The sequence below is a fragment of the Loxodonta africana genome, chromosome 1 (genome assembly GCF_030014295.1).
Source record: "Loxodonta africana isolate mLoxAfr1 chromosome 1, mLoxAfr1.hap2, whole genome shotgun sequence".
Lineage (NCBI taxonomy): Eukaryota > Metazoa > Chordata > Mammalia > Proboscidea > Elephantidae > Loxodonta > Loxodonta africana.
Genome location: NC_087342.1, coordinates 26,773,740 through 26,791,869, shown reverse-complemented (window position 1 = coordinate 26,791,869; position 18,130 = coordinate 26,773,740). Strand labels below are relative to the sequence as shown.

General features: G+C 41.3%; 1 protein-coding gene across 26 annotated transcripts in view; it reads left to right on the top strand.

Moving 5' to 3' along the window:
- Nucleotides 1-18,130, top strand: part of LPP (LIM domain containing preferred translocation partner in lipoma) — a 761,291-nt gene that overhangs the window by 101,563 nt on the left and 641,598 nt on the right. For 4 of the 26 annotated variants that reach the window (XM_064272960.1, XM_064273709.1, XM_064273377.1 and 1 more), the window contains one exon: nucleotides 17,744-17,907. The exons of the other annotated variants lie outside the window; for them this stretch is intronic. The gene's annotated coding sequence lies outside the window, so the exon portion shown is untranslated. Of the gene's footprint in view, nucleotides 1-17,743; nucleotides 17,908-18,130 lie in introns of those variants that run through there. 26 annotated transcript variants of the gene reach the window in all.

Below are 18,130 nucleotides of genomic sequence, written 5' to 3'. Positions count from 1 at the left end.
GCTGTGGGACCCTGAAATAAATATTGTACAAAGGAAGAGAAGGGGTTAACTTTTTTTTTTCCCTCCATTGGGAGGTGCCTTCTTTTATGTGTCTAAGAACATTAAAAAATGATAGCAAGGAATGTATTTCATTGCTTTAATTGCTCAAGGTCTTTTTAAAGTCTCTACAATAAAATACTATTTAAGCTAACTGACCTTTATATTTTAATGCTTTCTGGAAGGGAACAATACCTAGTATTCAGTGGCAGAATAATTTTGAATTATATATATAATTTTTTTTTTTTTTTCAGTCAGCAGAGCCTGTTTTGGAGTCTGAATGTTTTGCAGTCTGAAGGTTATGAATTTTGCTGCCTGCCCAGATATTTTACCTATTTCTGTTTAAACATCAAGTTCCATTTCACTTGATGGTTCTTGACCCCATAATGTCTAACCTTCTTTTTTTTTTCCTACCCCTCCTGACTTATCCAGGAAAGAGGCTTCCAGGACTGATTTACTAATTTCTCCATCTATGGGAAGGTTAGGCGTGTAGGGAAACACAGTGTATGTTACCTAGTCCGTATTTTGATGAGGACACATACTCTCTTTCCCCCCAGAATCCACCTGGTCATATTTAACCCCAAAGGCCACTGCTAATAGGTTTTTAAAAATTGATACCAGCTATTACCTTGTTAGAAATAGCTCATTTTCTAACTCTAAACTTGCTCTTTCTTGAAGGGACATGGTACTCGGGTTACAGATGTGGTGAACTAGAATTTCAGAGGCTTGAATTGACCTACAAATCTTGTAATTGTAGCTCTAGTTATGTATCCGTGGAGACCTTGGGATACGGAAGGTGTTGTTTCCTTTCCTTTCTCTACTGGGAGTTTTATAAGAAGAAATCATAGAATCTTTTCCCATGTTAAGAAATTACAGTCTACAAAATTCTTTGTGTAGCACTGAAATGTATAAAGTCAAACACGTGAAAGCCGGAACCTTTGTAAGGTGGAAACCTGTCCGAGAACGAAAACAGGTATTTCCCACTACTAGAGAGTGATTGAAAAATGTTAAGACTGACTTCACCTAGTCAAAGGTGGGAAACTTTGGAAACCTGGAAAAACAAGGCAGTCCCGTTGAGTTCTGGCTCTCATAGGTTTCACCGAATATGTAAATAGTATTATCTGAAATAGCCTGGGCTTAATTTATTTATTATTTTCAAATGCTGTTAGAAAATAGTTCTAATTCTCAATTACTACATTATTTACTTCTCTTTCCTGGTGGTTATTTTTTAATTCAAATTTTTATTTGGGAATGATTTCAAACTTATAAAAAAGTTACAAAAAAGAAGTCCAAATACTAGCCATCTACCTATTATCCAAGGAGGCCTGGTGGTACAATGGTTAAGCACTGGCTGTGAATCTAAAAGGTGGGTGGTTGGAACCCAGCAGCAACTCCATGAGAGGAAAGACCAGGTGGTTACCAATCTGCTCCTGTAAAGATTTCAGCCTAGGAAGCCCTGTGGGGCAGTTCTACTCTGTCATATAGGGTTGCTACAAGTCAGAATCTGCTAGACGGCACACAACACAGCCCTTTATCCGGACTCAACTATTGCTAACATTTTCTCATTCCCCTTCATCCTTCTCTCTTCATTATGCTAACCTTGACTCAAAACTTTATAATCTACTCTTTGTACTCCTGTTTTGTCAGTTGGCCCGGTTATGGGCTTTATAGCATTGCTTGCTCCTGCCCTCCGACTTGGAATCCAGTCTAGGATCAGGCATTACATGTAGTTGTCATATCTCCTCCTCGTTAGGTGCCATGGAGTCGGTTCCGACTCATAACGACCCTCTGTACAGTAGAACGAAACACTGCCTGGTCCTGTGTTATCCTCACAATCATTGCTGTGTTTGAGCCCACTGTTGCAGCCACTGTGTCAGTCCATCTCATTGAGGGCCTTCCTCTTTTTCACTGACCCTCTACTTTACCAAGCATGACATCCTTCTCCAGGGACTGGGCCCTTCTGATAACGTATCCAAATTACACGAGACAAAGTCTCGCCATCCTAGCTTTTAAGGAGCTGTACTTTTTCCGAGATAAATCTCTTTGTTCCTTTGGCAGTCCACGGTATATTCAGTATTCTTAGCCAACACCATAATCCAAAGTCATCAATTCTTCTCCAGTCTTCCTTATTCATTGTCCAGCTTTTGCATGCATATGAGGCAATTGAAAATATCATGGCTTGGGTAAGGTGCACCTTAGTCCTCAAAGTGAGAGCTTTGCTTTTCAACCCTTTAAAGAGGTCTTTGGCAGTAGATTTGCCCAATGCAATATGTTGTTTGATTTCTTGACCACTGCTTCCATGGATGTTGCTTGTGGATCCAAGTAGAATGAAATCCTCGACAACTTCAAACTTTTCTCTGTTTATTATGTGGTTGCTTATTAGTCCAATTATGAGGATTTTTGTTTCCTTTATGGTGAGGTATAATCTATACTGAAGGCTGTAATCTTTGATCTTCATCAGTAAGTCCTTCAAGTCCTCTTCACTTTCAGCAAGTGAGGCTGTTTTATCTGCATAATGCAGGTTGTTAATGAGTCTTCCTCCAGTCCTCGTGCTGTGTTTTTTCTTATTCTAGTCCAGCTTCTTGGATTATTTGCTCAGCATACAGATGGAATAAGTATGCTGAAAGGATATGACCCTGACATACATCTTTCCTGATTTTTAAACCATGCAGTATCCTCCTGTTCTGTTTGAACAACTGCCTCTTGGTCTATGTACACGTTTCTCACGAGCACAGTTAAGTGTGCTGGTATTCCCATTCTTTACAGTGTCATCCATAACTGTTATGATTCACATAGCTGAATGGCTTTGTATAGTCAATTAAACACAGGTAAACATCTTTCTGGTATTCTCTACTTTAAGCCAAGATTCCTCTGACATCAACAGTGACATCCCTTGTTTCACATCCTTATTTGAATCTGGCTTGAATTTCTGGCTATGTGTTGGAATTGAGTCGACAGCACTAGGTTTGGTTTTTTTTTGAATTTCTGGCAGCTCCCTGTCAATGTACTGCTACAACCATTTTTGAATGATCTTCAGCAAAATTTTACTTGCCTGTGATATTTTTCAATAATTTCCACATTCTGTTGGATTGCCTTTCTTTAGAATGGGTACAAATATGGATCTTTTTCAGTCAGTTGGCCAGGTAGCTGTCTTCCAAATTTCTTGACATAGATGAGTGAGCTCTTCCAGCACTGCATCTGTTTGTTGAAACATCTCAATTTGTATTTTGTCAGTTCTCGGAGCCTTGTTTTTTGACAATGCTTTTTGTGCAGGTTGGACTTCTTCTTTCAGTAATGTAAGTTCTTGATCATATGCTACCTCCTGAAATGGTTGAACATCAACCAGTTCTTTTTGGTCCAGTGATTCTGTGTATTCTTTCCATCTTCTTTTGATACTTTCTGCCTTGTTCAGTATTTTGCCCATAGAATCCTTCAGCATTGCAACTTGAAGCTTGAATTTTTTCTTCAGTTCTTTCAGCTTGAGAAATGTCGAGCGTGTTCTTCCCTTTTGGTTTTCTATTTTCAGGTCTTTGCACATTTCATTATAATACTTTGTCTTCTCAAGCCACCCTTTGAAATCTTCTGTTTAGCTCTTTCACTTCATCATTTCATCTTCTTGGAGGTACATCTTCAAGGTATTGTCCTAGAAGTCGGAATTCTGGGTCAAGAATAAATGTTTTGTGGGTAGCACCAAATTCCTCTCTATGGGGGTACCCACTAGCAACCATGACCTTAGAGTATATTGTCAGGCTTTTGAATTGTTGCTAATCTGATATGTGAGAAATGGTATCTTAAAAAAATGGTATCTTAGTGTTGTTTTAATTTACATGTACCCTCATATGACTAAAGTTCAACATTTTTATGTTTAAGGACCATATTTATTAATTTTGTGAGTTCCATTTTTGTGAATTGTCTCTTCATATCTTTTGCCCTTTTTTTTTTCTTTCAGACTTTATTCCCTTTTCCTTTCAGCTAACAAAGTCTTTGGAAATTAGGGATACTAGCCCTTTATCTGTGAAATATATTGCAAATATTTTCTCTCAATTTGGTATTTGTCTTTTAATGTTGCCTACTGTGTTCACCCACCCCCCCAGCGATTCAACAATTTTTATATCTGTATAACCAAAATTTAATAATCTTTTCTTTTAGCTTCTGGACTTTTAATCATAGTTGGAAATCATTTTCCCATTCCTATGTTTTATAAGATTTCACTTGTTATATTCCAGTACCTCTGTAGTTTCATTTTTCACTTTTTAATCTTGATCTACTTGCAGTTTATTCGTGTGTATGATGTGATGAATGGACCTAATTTTGTCTTTTTTGGAATGGGTTTGTAGTATCCCAACACCATTTATTAAGAAGACACCTTTGTCCCTGTGATTTGAGATTAGTGAATACTTTTTAACCTATACCATGACTGGTTGGGAATCCCTTGTTGGTGCAAATGGTTGAGATGCTTGGCAGCTGAGAGTTTGGAGGTTCGAGTCTACCCCGAGGTGCCTGGGAAGAAAGACCTGGCAATCTACTTCCAAAAAATCAGCTACTGAAAACCTCTACTCAAACACATGAAGTCCCCATGAGTGAGCACTGACTTGGTAGCAACTGTTTTATGACTAGATGTGAAGAAGAATGAATGATGGTGAATATTAGAACCACATACTTAGAAAAAAATGACTTCTTGGCTAGATAATCACCTAGACCAAATTAGAACCTAAATCTCTTGATTTAATCCAAAACGCTTTCCCTTATACAAGGCAACCCCTGTGATCTATTTCTTTTGTCAACAAATTGATTAACATATTTAACAGAAAAGGTGTTTATAACAACAGGGGAGTTTAGGAATTAGTAGGACCTGTAACCACCCCTCTCCCCCATGCAGAGGGACGAGACCTTGGAAGCATACATTTGTGTGAGCACCTGCCATCCTGGTGTCTGGCTCTTTGTAGCATTTAATCACCTTTGAGTGCTGCTTTTCCGAAAACTGCCTGTGTGTCAGCGATGCCTCTGCTCATACCTCATAAGCACACTGAGTGTGAAGTCCACTTGGGAAGTTTTAGGGTTTAGGGGAGATGGCTTTACAGGTCAGTAATTCTCTAACAAGTGGGAAAAGTTGGGAAAAAAAAAAAAGAGAGACCAAAATCTCTTTCTCCTAGATTTTGAGGAATCATGAGTTCCAAATAAATAAGCTTTCCCACCCTCGAGAGTCAAAACTTAAAGTTTTGTTTGTTAACTTTTATAGAAAACGTAATAAACTTATATCCTTTTTAAAAGAACTCCTCCCATGATGATTTCATATTAATGGCACAATCCTTGTTTTGTATTTTGCAAACTGGGGTTTGTTAGGCACTAATTTTTCTCTGGGAAACCCTGGTGGTGTAGTGGTTAAGTGCTAAAGCTGCTAACCTAAAGATTGGCAGTTCAAATACACCAGGCGCTCCTTCTTTTTAATCTAAAAACTTAGACTACCGTGTTTGCAGAGAATTATCTGTGGCATTCTGGCCTCCTAAGGGTATAAGGATTAATCAGTAATCATTACTAAATAAATGATTTAATCTTTGCCACTACTCGCCTAGCAATGCTGTCGTTGTTAGGTGCCGTCAAGTCGATTCCAACTCATAGCGACCCGAGGGGACAGAGTAGAACTGCCCCATAGGGTTTCCTAGGCTGTAAACTTTACGGGAGTAGGTTGCCAGGTGTTTTCTCCCACAGAGCCCCTGGGTGAATTTGATCCACCGTTCTTTAGGTTAGCAAATGAGCACCTAAAACCATTGTAGCACCGGTATCCTTTCACTAGGAATCGGCACATAGAATTGCCTATTTGTGAAGCACCCAGATCACAACCGATGCCTGCATTTGGGATCTCAGCTTTTCTGATTTTCAGTTTAGGGCTCCTTCTGGAACCCATTGTTGGTTTTCTCTGTCCTATTGTCTCCTATTTTGGGATAGCTTTCCTGTTCAGGGGAGCCCTGGTGATTCAGTGGTTGAGAGCTATGGCTGGTAACCAAAAAGGTCGGCAGTTCAAATCCACCAGCTGCTCCTTGGAAACCGTATGGGGCAGTTCTACTCTGTCCAATAGGGTCACTATGAGTCAGAATCGACTTGATGGCAAGGGTTTGGTTTGTTTTGTTTTTCCTGATCAGGAGGCACACTGAGGTACCCCAGTTTCAGCTGCTCTGAAAAATGAGTCCTTCTTTTGGATCTTGTCCAATCTTCCCTGGAACCATCCCTCCATTCCCAGACCCATTCAGAATCCCACAAAGCATCCCATATTGTAGGTTAGATAATGTCAACCTCACACACACGCGCGTGCACACACACACACACACACACACACACGTACACAGATGTGCCTGGTAGCGTTCTGAGTAAGAGACTGAGGAGGAAGGTATCTGGGTTTCATATAGAAGCTCTTTTGGGGCTCAAAATTCTGATGCTGTCCCTCCGTTTTTCATTTATTCTCAGTATCTGTATCTGGAATGTTACTGTGCTTTATTTTGCTTTCTCAAAATGATTATTATTGGCATTCTTTCTGAATATACAGGTCATGCCTACTTCAACACCTTGGGCATCCCTGAATTTGTCTGGGATAATGATGAAATGCATGATCAATGATGGTAACATCACGTAGGTTGTCGTCATATCAACATGAAAGCACTCATAATCTGAGCAAGCAGGATTTCAGATTTGTTGTTCATAGTCAGATCTTCCCTTTCAAATATAAACGAATGTTTTACATGTAATTCAGTGTGAAGAATCTTCTTAAAGTGCTTTATACATTGGGACTCTATCCCTAAGTAGAAAAGAATAAAATGCTATAATAATGAATGATGGTTGTGAAAGTTATTCCTTTTATGGATAAAACAGTTATTAGCATTTTCAAGTAGTTAAACTATTAGGAAAATAAATTGGTGGTTAATACAAATAGAGCACACTTAGTAGGTAACTTTGGGAAGAGCATCATATCCTTTCGTAGCTAGTAAATGTTTATAAAAGTATAAATTGTAAATGAGGTGCCATAATGAGATTATGTGGTATCGTAATTCTAATGATTATAGAATGGTTGGGTGTACTAGCATTTAGAACATTAAACAAAATGACAGTTAAGGACTGTTTTTAATTTTTAGTTATTTAATTCTAGATAATGCCATGAGTCTCTCAGGAAAAGGCCTATTTGAGAATTTTTCCCATTTTCTAAAGATAAATGAAAGGCAGAATGCCAGCTATGTCGCCCCAGAATTTCATGATCCGGAAAACCCCTAAAATCATGTATAGCAACATCAATGATAATTACCTTCAACAGAAAGAAATTCTGTACTTATGTTTGTATCACACAAGTTCACTTGATGATGGTGGCAGTAGATTTCAGCCTGTGCTTTGGCTTCATATTGATTTGAACACATAGCCATCTGGCATTTGGTCCACGAGTGATGGACGCAAGTCCTCTGACAGTGGTTCTGTATGCATTTGTATGGGGAGCAAAATGTGGGAGTCTCAAGATCAGGCTGGAACAAATCCATCACGTTTATCTATTGTTAATTTGTTTACACATTGTTTCTGTGGTCGCCATCCCACTCATCCTCCAGTGATCCTTGAGGAAGGCAGGGAGCTTCATCCCCGTTAGAACGCGGGAACCTGTAACCAAGAGAGTTGAAGGGCATTAGTGGTCTGAGAGTACCAGGGAGTGGTTGAGCCTGAGCTTCCCACCAAATCTCCCAATTCTATCCCCAGGGCTCCAGTCCAACAGACCTGGCTTTGAATACTGGCTCTAGAACTCTATCCCTGGCACACACATCCAAAAAAAAAAAAAAAAAACTCATTGCCCTCGAATTAATTCCCACTCATAGCGACCCTATAAGACAGAGTAGAACTGCCCTATAGGGTTTCCAAGGAGTGGCTGGTGGATTCAAACTGCTGACGTTTTGGTTAGCCACTGAGCTCTTAACCACTGCGCCACCAGGGATCCAAGCAAACATGTAGTAAGGCATTTAATTTCCATACTGCCTGGAGAGGGGCCTTGGTGGCGCAGTGGTTAAGAACTCAGGCTCCTAACCAAAAGGGTCGGCAATTCGAATCCACCAGCCGCTCCTTGGAAACCCTATGGGGGTAGTTCTGCTTTGTTCTCTAGGGTTGCTATGAGTCAGAATTGACTCAACCACAATGGGTGGTGTCTTAGGAGAAGTATAGGTAAATTCATTAATTAGGATTGTGTTTATAGTTCTGTTCTGACCAATAATGACTTCTTAATTAAAATTACCACCGTCTTGAAGACGGACATACTGCTGATGAGCCCTGTGACCCTGGGCAAGTCTTAGTTTCCCCCCTTATATGCACTGTGAGGAAGAAGATTATGTCACTTCCACAGGTCTCCTTTCACCTTCACCGCTCTGTCATTTGATTAGGACAGAAGAGAGGAAAGGCAAGACCTAACAACTGCTGGAGTCTGGGCCAGTTTGTATATGCTGAGAGGCACACTGAGTGAAATAAATTGACATCTAGGTTTAGACAGGCTGATTGTATTTGACATTAAAAGTGTAAATAATACTTCTTAATGGTTTATAAGGTGAGACTGGTTGTCTACCACGTATATTTCTCTCTGTCTGTTTTTTTTTTTTTTTTTTCCAGTTCATGGAATACGATTTTGGAGAAAAGTTCACTTTGATGTATTTGCTTAATAATAAGAATAGTGTTAGCTGCCATTTATTTTCCAAGGAGCGCCTGGTGGATTCGAACTGCTGACCTTTTGGTTAGGAGCTGTAGCTCTTAACCACTACACCACCAGGGTTCCCTAGTATGTGCTGGGGTATGTATATCATGCTTAATCTTAAAAGGAAAACCATATGCAAGGCAGATGTTCTAATTTCCCACTTTGCAAATAAGGACATGGAGGCTTACAGAGATTAAAGACTTGTTTAAGGTCACTTAGAAAGTGGCAGAGCAGAATTCAAACGCAGGTTTTGCTAAATGCGAAGCCTGTACCATGCTTACACCATCAACTGCCCCAGGATTGAAGGCTGGGTACTGAGTTCCACACACTCCTCCTTCATCCTCTGCTTTTACAATAGGAAGCAGAATTCGGCTTGGACCAGCCCTGGCTCCCTCCTCCAAGGGGTCCTTGACCTGCATTGCAATGTAAGGACATGCCTTCATTGGGTTACATGGAGTTTATGACCCCTCTGCACCCAGGGCACCTGTGTTGACAGGCCCAAGGACCCAGGTGCCTTCAGTACAAAGAGCCCACCCTGGACCTCCTAAACAGAGAAAAAGAGGCTGTGAGGAGGGTTGTAATTTGGCTTGATGCTTGAACTTAGCGGCCAGCCACTCATTCTCACTAATTTAACTTCTCTCTTACATTTTATATTAAGCAATTTATTAATTATATATCTTACATTTTGGCATTTTATCCAAACTTCAGACAGTGGCTTTCAACCTTGGCTGCATATTAAAATCACCTGGGGTGCTTTTAAATACCAAGAATGCCTGGGCTTCCATTCTAGAGATTCAGATTTAAATGATCTGGGACAGGGCCCTGGGTATCAGCATTTTTAAAAGCAGTACTCCAGGGAGTACTGCCTTAAAAGCAGAAAACCCGTTTTCCCCTCTTCTGTTGGTACGTTATACTTTGTTTTCTTCTTTGTCCCAGTGAGCCTTCATCCAGATAGTAGTCCATTAAAAGGTAAGATTTGTGCAGCTAAGAGCCATTCTGTTTTTTCAAGGTAGCTCCAGCACAGAGAGGGTGGTACAGGAATGGACATGAATTTGAATTTAGTAGCCCTGAGGGAGGGGAACAGGCCATTTTGTGTTGGATCCCTGGGAACAACCAAAAGACAGAGATGTGACTTTTTTTGGTCACCTTTCCTTGTTCTCTACCCCCTCCACCCCTCCAGATTTTTAGCATTGAAGGGGTGTATTTCCTAGTTGTGGGGTATTCACAATCATGATCATTTATTTAGGAAGCCCTGAGTGGCACAAATAGTTAAGAAGCTCAGCTGCTAATTGAAAGCTTGGCGGTTCAAATCCACGTAGAGGAGCCTTGGAAGAAAGGCTTGGCCATCTGCTTCCGAAAGGTCACAGACACTGAAAACCCTCTGGAGCACATTTCTACTCTCTGCACACATGTGATTGCCAGGGGTCAGAATCAACTTGACCGCAATTTTTTTTTTTTTTTTTTTTTGATGATTGATTTAATTCTGGAACATATTATGGCTTCTTTATACTTCACTTTTGTTTGCATAGTTTAATTTACTACCATGTGTTATTCTATGCACTGTAAGTTGGAATAATCACTTATGGTTCACAGTATGTGTTAAGAGACATTGTATTTTGCTTGTGTTGGTACCCCCAAACTCCCAGGCTGGGGTTCAGTGCTTTCCACCATCTGACACCAGCCCTTCTCTCCAGAGTTAAGCCACTATTTATCATCCTTGCGCGCAGGCCAGCTGAACTGTACCCTGGACTAGGCCCTGCCCCATCCCTGCCTTTGTTCCCTTGGCTCGTCTGCTGAAACATTAACTCTGTCTCAAAGCCATCCCTCATTCTGGCAGCTAGAAATAAGCTTTCCTCTCCTAGAAGGCACACAATGCTTTGAGTGGGAAGCTTTTTAGAACGTAACACGTTGTACCTTGAGCTATTCTTATTTATGAGTATGTGTCATCCCTCCCCTTCTGCTACAGTAAGCTGCTTGAGGATGGGCCAGTCTCTTCTCAATTTGGGGGAACTCCTGCTGTGCCAAGAATTGAAGGCCTTCCCTACATGTCTTTTGAATAAATGTATTACTTTTAATTGAACTGAGCATTCCTACTAAGTTAACCTCATGAGGATGTTGGTAGTTTTGGTGAATATTTGGAAAGGTCTACCGTGAAGTCTGGCGACGCCAGTTACACAATGTCCCTTGCAGGCGCACTGGTAAGAAGGCTCATGTTCAAACTTGGTGACAGTGGAGCCTGGCTTATTTATGGTGGTGGTGGTTTACGTGTCTTTTTAAATGAGTGGATTCTTTTGTAGAAAATTCAGAAAATGTAGACAAGAGTGAGAGAAAAAAATAAAGAGCGTTTCTGACACCTTCACCCAGAGATAATGGTTAATCAAACCGGCACTGTTTTAATACCAGATGATAATGTAGGGTGTTGCGTGCTTGGACATAGGAATTTGCTTGTCAGTATTTTTATAGCTGGTGGCAAGGTCAGCGTATCCAGTGGGTGGGCTAGTTTATTTAGTTATTATTAACACTGAGGTTAAACCAAAATAGATATTGTCACCATTGCTATAGTCCGAGAAGGACCTAATGGGCTGCACTATGGTTAAAAAAAAATCCTGTTACCGTCAAGTCGATTCCAACTCATAGCGACCCTATAGGACAGAGTAGAACTGCCCCATAGAGTTTCCAAAGAGTGCCTGGTGGATTCGAACTGCCAACCTTTTGGTTAGCAGCCATAGCTCTTAACTATTACATTTATGAAGTGCTTGGTAGTCTTTTTTTTTTTTTTTTTTTTAGCCCTTAGTCCCCAATAACAGCTGTGTGAGAGAAGCCACATCACAGAAGAAATCGGTAGAGCCAAAGTTTGAAAAGACAGTTTCAGGAGTATGGTGGCAGTGTTTTGGGGTGGGGGCCTGGAGGAGGTGGACCAGTAGCCTGGGTGACAGGTCTGGGAAGGGTGGGAAGAGGGTGTGGAGCACCCTGAGGCCCCAGCTCACTTCTGCCCCTCTGTGTTTGAATAGCCAACATTTTGGTGAAACCCTGCTGGCTTTGCTCCTTTATGGGAAGATACCTTGTGCATTTATAAAGTCCATTATCCTTGTGGACTTTTTCCCACGTAGTAATCGATACCCACTGAGGTTAGGAAATGAAGGGGCAGAGATGACTTTAAAGCACGAGGAACCACTCCTGCAGTCTATCATGCTTATGCTAGATATGGCTGGGACAGGCCAAGTGCTTGTGGCTGGTGTCTCTGTTTTTTGGTGTTTTTTTATTTTTTTGGTTTGTGTTCATTTTTTTTAAAGGTTTTGTCTTGTTCCCTTTTATTTTTAAATGACTTTATTATTTTTCTAACAATGTTTCCAAGCATGGGGGGAGACTTAAAACAATATGGAAAAGCACAAAGAAGAAAATAACAATCTCTCAAAATCCATCTTTTGGAGTTAATCATTGTTAATGTTTCGGGAAACACATCTTAGAGTCTCCCTCTCTCTATATAAATAAACCTGTTCCCGTCGAGTCAATTCAACTCCTAGTGACCGACCCTAAAGGACAAAACAGAACTGGCCCATAGGGTTTCCAAGGAGTGTCTGGTAGTTTTGAACTCCCGACATTTTGCTTAGCAGGCATAGCTCACTGTAGCTCTTAACCACTGTGCCACCAGGGCTCCTTCACTCTCTCTCTCTCTATATGCAGACATACATATATGCGTAGGCAGACACACGTATATACACACACATCATATTAACATGGATAAATGCCAGCTTTTCTATAATTCTTTCTCATGCAACAATATGTCTTGAAAAAAATTTTTTATATCAATAAATATGTATCTATGTCATCTTTTTAACAGCTGCAGGTTTTCTCTCAGACTCATAAACCGTAATTTTTCTTAAGGACTGGTGGTATTTTAAATCTTTTTTATTTCTGTAGGTAAGCTTTCATGATTTAAAAAAAAGTTCTTGCGATATAATTGGGTATTATTTGTGTTTACTACTGTAACTTAAGAAAGTCATTTCTTAATTTAAGAAACATTGACTAAACATTTAGATATTTAAAAATACTGCCCAGTATCTAGGTGCCGGGATTAACCAGTGAGTAACTAATGCCTGGACTCATAGCCTGGCAGGAAGGAGGCAAGCACACCGTGAACAATATTTCCTATTAATAACCTGTTGCTATCCAGTCAATTCTGACTCATGGCGACACCATCCATGTGTGTAGAGTAGAACCGTGCTGCATAGGGTTTTCAAGGCTGTGTCCATTTGGAAGCAGATCACTGGGCCTTTATTCCGAGGTGCCTCTGGGTAGGTTCAAACAACCAACCTTTTGGTTAATATTCAAGTACTTTTCTGTTTGCATCACCCAGGGACTCCTTCAAATATACCATGAAACCAAAGACACAAGGGAAATATTAGTCCAGAGGACTAATGGACCACAAGTACCACAGCTTGCACCAGCCTGAGCCCAGAACAACTAGATGGTGCCTGGCTACCATTGGCCACTCTGACAGGGATCACAATATGGGGTCCTGGACAGAGCGGAGGAAAAATGTAGAACAAAATTCAAAGTCACACACAGAAAAAGAGACTAGACTTACTGGTCTGACAGAGACTGGAGGAACCCCCGAGACTGTGGACCTTGAACACCCTTTTAACTCAGAACTGAAGCCACTCCTGAAGTTCACCCTTCAGCTAAAGATTAGACAGGCCTATAAAACAAATAGTAACACATGTGAGGAGTGTGTTTCTTAGTTCAACATGTATATGAGACCAAACAGGCAATACTTGCCCAAAAGCAAAGATGAGAAGACAGGAAAAATGGACCGATGGAAACAGGGAACCTGGGGCGGGGAAGGGGAGAGTGTTGACAGGTCGCAGAGATCAAAACCTGTGTCACAAAACAATTTGTTTATAAATCGTTGAATGAGAAACCAACTCGCTCTGTAAACTTTCACTTGAGACACAATAAAAACAAACAAACAAACAAAAACCACCATGAAGCAGGCTTATTCTGTGGAGGGGCACAAGGAAGCACATAGTTGGTGGTGATGGTCTCCATTTTGTTCTTCTCCTGTGAAAACTACCAGACTTATCACCTTGTCAGTGAGCTGCTTGGGCTCCGGCTGTTTCACCTCAAGCGTGATTCTGGGCATTCTTAAAATTTAATGATTTAATAGAATTAATATTTAAGAATATTTTTTCTCTTTTGATAGTAAAAGTACTGTTTGATCCCTGTCATTAATTTAAATGTACAGGAAAGCATGAAAAGAAACTGGAAGTCACCTATAACCCCACCCCTTCCAGGTAACGATGCTGACATTTTATTTGCAGAAGTCTTTTACTGTATGACCCAGGGTTTTCATCTGAACTCACCTTCCCTAACCTAATGCTCAGCTGTCTTTCTGTAACAATTTTTAAGGGAATCTCAAGAACTTTTTTTTAATCATGAAACCTTACCTACAGAAATAAAGAAGTTCTTAAGGAAATTACAGTATGAGTCTGAGAGAAAACCTGCAGCTGTTAAAAAGATGACATAGATACATATTTATTGATAAAAAAATTTTTTCAAGACATATTGTTGCATGAGAAAAAATTATAGAAAAGCTGGCATTTATCCATGTTAATATGATGTGTGTGTATATATGTGTGTCTGCATATATATATATAGAGAGAGAGAGTGAAGGAGCCCTGGTGGCACAGTGGTTAAGAGCTACAGTGAGCTATGCCTGCTAACCAAAATGTCGGTAGCTCGAAACTACCAGTCGCTCTTTGGAAACCTTTCTCCACCAAAATGCACTTGTATGTTTGTTGGTCCCTTCCTTTCCCTTCGCTTCCCACCCCTTCCCCTTGCTTCCCACTCCTCTCTTCCCCACCCCACCCCTCCCCTCCTTTCCCTTCCCCCTTACCCCCCTCCACGTACACTCAGAGCAATAAACACTGTAGTTGAGAACTAAGCTCTCATTTTACAGAGGGGAATACTGAGGCCTAGAACTTGGCTAAGATCATGTTTAAAAAACAAACAAACAAACAAAAAAAAGATAACTGTAGCAATCAAGACTCAAACTCCGATCTCCTGAATTCTGATGCAGAGCTTTTTCCATCCTGCCGTGTTCCTTCCTTTCTGGGTCATAGAAGCAGCGGTGGAGAGAGAAAAGGAAAACCACGTCAGTTCTAAAGAGTGCAGTTTTTTTTCTATGTCCTTTCGCTGAGCTATTTTGGTGACTATTCAGCATATGTACAATGCTGCCTCTTGGAGCATTCCGGCTAGACTAAGAGGCCATTCACTGCACCCTGAGTCTTGCCGGCCCTCCGTGGCAGACTCCACAGAATCCCTGGCCCGGAAACCAAGTGGGAACAGACTATTCCAATATAAAAGTCAAATCTCAGGGTCTGAGTGTACATGGAAAAAAATTACTGCGTATCCAGTTGTACTGTGTACATAACAATGAAATGGTGATTTATGAGTGTGTGAGTGATGAGGGGGAGAGGGGGATGTCATGGTTGATTCATCTCTTAGTCTTTAATCCATTCACCAGCTCCAGTCGTTTTTATGCACAAATGCCAATTTATTCATACTCCTTCAATCTGACGGTATTATTTTCTTCTTCAAAACTTTCAGTGGCTCCCTTTTGCTTAGGAAACAAGGCACGGACTCCTTTGTCTGGCATTTAGGGCCCTTTATGATCTGTCCTCACAGCCACTGAGATAATATGGAGATGAACTAACGCAGCAGTGAAAAGCCTGACTTTGCAGCCAAGCTGCTCCACCAGCAACTAGAACTTTTACTTGGGCATGTTATCGAACCTTCCTGTGTTTCACTTCTTAACTGTGAGATGAGATTAGGCTTGTTATGGGAATGAAATGTGTTAATATTTTTAAAGGGCTTAGCCATGACTAGGTCATAATCTAGCACATGTTATTGTTAGATGCCGTCCAGTTGGCTCTGACTCACAGTGACCCTGCGTAAAATAGAAGGAGACGCTGCCCAGTCCTGCGCCGTCCTCACGATCGTTGCTGTGTTTGAGCCCATTGTTGCAGCCACTGTGTCAGTCCAACTCTTTGAGGGTCTTGCTCTTTTTCAGTGACCCTCTAACTTACCAAGCATGATGTCCTTCTCTAGGGACTGGTCCCTTCTAATCATGTGTCCAAAGTACGTGAGAGGAAGTCTCGCCATCCTCGCTTCCAAGGAGCACTGTGGCTGTATTTCTTCCAAGACAAACTTGTTCGTTCTAGCACGTAGAAAACACTATATTAATTTATTACATAAATGCCTTTTCTAGCCTCATTGCTGATAACATTTCCCTTTTGCAGTAAACTTCCAGTCGTTCCTGACAGAGTCATCTCCTTTTCCTGCCTCCATGCAGCTCTGGCCCTCACCCTTGAACTGCTGTCTCATTTCCACCTATCCAAATCGTACTTAACCTTTTAAAGTTAGTCTGAAATGCCTCCTACTCCATTTCTTTCTTCATTCATTCATTCTCGTAACAAATTTTATTGAGGCTCGACTGTGTGCCAGGAGCGTTATCTAAAAGCCCTCCATCTGGAGGAGGTGAAGGGTGATCTCTGGGTGGTCTCTCATGCAAACCTCTTCTCTGGTGTATCACTACCTGCATCATACTGTACTTCGTGTTAGGTTTGTTTGATCTGCTTCTTTAGGGTAGGGTGCTCATTGTGGTTGTCGTTAGCTGCTGTTGAGTTGACTCTGACTCATGGTGACTGTAGGTACAACAGAATGTAATAGCGCCCGGTCCTGTGTCATCCTTGTGATTGCCAGCATGTTTGAGTCCATCATTGAGGATATTGTGCCAATTCATCTCACCGAGGATCTCCCATGCCCACAATGACCCTCAACGTGCCAGACACGATGTCCTCCTCTAGCGATTGACCTATCCTGACGATGTGTCCAAAACAAGCAAGTTGGACAGCATTCTGTGGTGATCCGTAAGGTTTTCATTGGCTAATTTTCAGAAGTGCATTGCCAGGCTTTTCTTCCTAGTCTTAGTCTGGAAGCGCCACTGAAATCTGTCCATGATGGGTGACCCTGCTGGCATCTGAAATATTGGTGGCATAGCTTACAGCATCACAGCAACCTGCAAGCCACCACAGTAGGACAAACTGACAGAAGAGTGGTAGAGGGTTCTCATTAAAACCTGTTCCTGTCAAGTCGATTCCAACTCATAGTGACCCTAAAGGACAGAGTAGAACTGCCCTGTAGGGTTTTCAAGGAGCACCTAGTGGATTTGAACTGCCAGCCTTCTGGTTAGCAGCTATAGCTCTTAACCACTATGCCATCAGGGTTCTCCTTAATAGGTGCTTCATTATTAAGCTGCATTGCTTTATTTAAAATTAATAAATGAGCAAATAAATGAAATATGAAATGATGATTACCCTTAATGGGTATTTATTAGCTTCTAATAAAGGCAAGAAGGAAACCTGATAGTGCAATAGTTAAGCGCTCCACTGCTAATCAAAAAGTTGGTGGTTTAAACTCACCAGCTGCTCTGTGGGAGAAAAGACCTGGCGATCTGCTCCCACAAAGGTTACAGCCTAGGAAACCCTGTGGGGCATTTCTGCTCGTATAGGTTCGTTACGAGTCTGAATCGACTTGATGGCACATGGCAAGCAACAACAATAAAGGCAAGAACAGTAGGAGTAAACATGGCTTTGTGTGTGTATGTAAGTGTAAACTTGGAAAGGAGGAAGGATGAGGTTTGGTCTGAGGGCAGCAAATGGCTTCCAACTGGAAGAAAGGCAAGAAGAAGATAGGGAGAAGAAATTGACAGTAGAGTGAAAGGAGGTGACAGGGTAGGTTATTTATTTCCCGAACCATAAAGCATTTGCTCCAAGACATGTTTTTCCCTTAAGTGGTATGAAATGTGGGGTGGACCGGGTCTCCGTTTTCCTTTTCCTCTTTAGGAGCTTGGAGCTGGTTTTTAAAACAAGGTGGGGGAGGGAGGTGGGGTTTGGAGAAAGAAAGTGAAAACTGTTTTCTGAAACTCTCTCTGCCAAATAGCTGTCTGGAGAGAAAGTTCAGAGGGGCAGGCATGCCAGAGCTGACCAGCCACGTGCAGCAGGACCGTTAACTTGGTGGCCCAGTCGCTGTTGCCTTCCATCATTGCCCTGGTCGCTCCCCATTCCTGTTCTTCATGCCCAAACATCTTTTTCTTTCATTAACATGTAAGTATTAAAAAAAAAAAAAAAACAGTATTACAGGTAGGTAAAACCAAACACAAAGTAAGCAGATGATTTCAGCCTGTATCATTTGCCAGTTTATAGAAATGATGTGTTTTGGATTTATTGACCTGATCTGATTACCTCGTCTGTTTTCCGCTGAAAGCCTTCTCCTTCAACCCCCTCGGGCCCACTTAGCCCTTTAACTTTCTACCCGCCTCCTGACTCA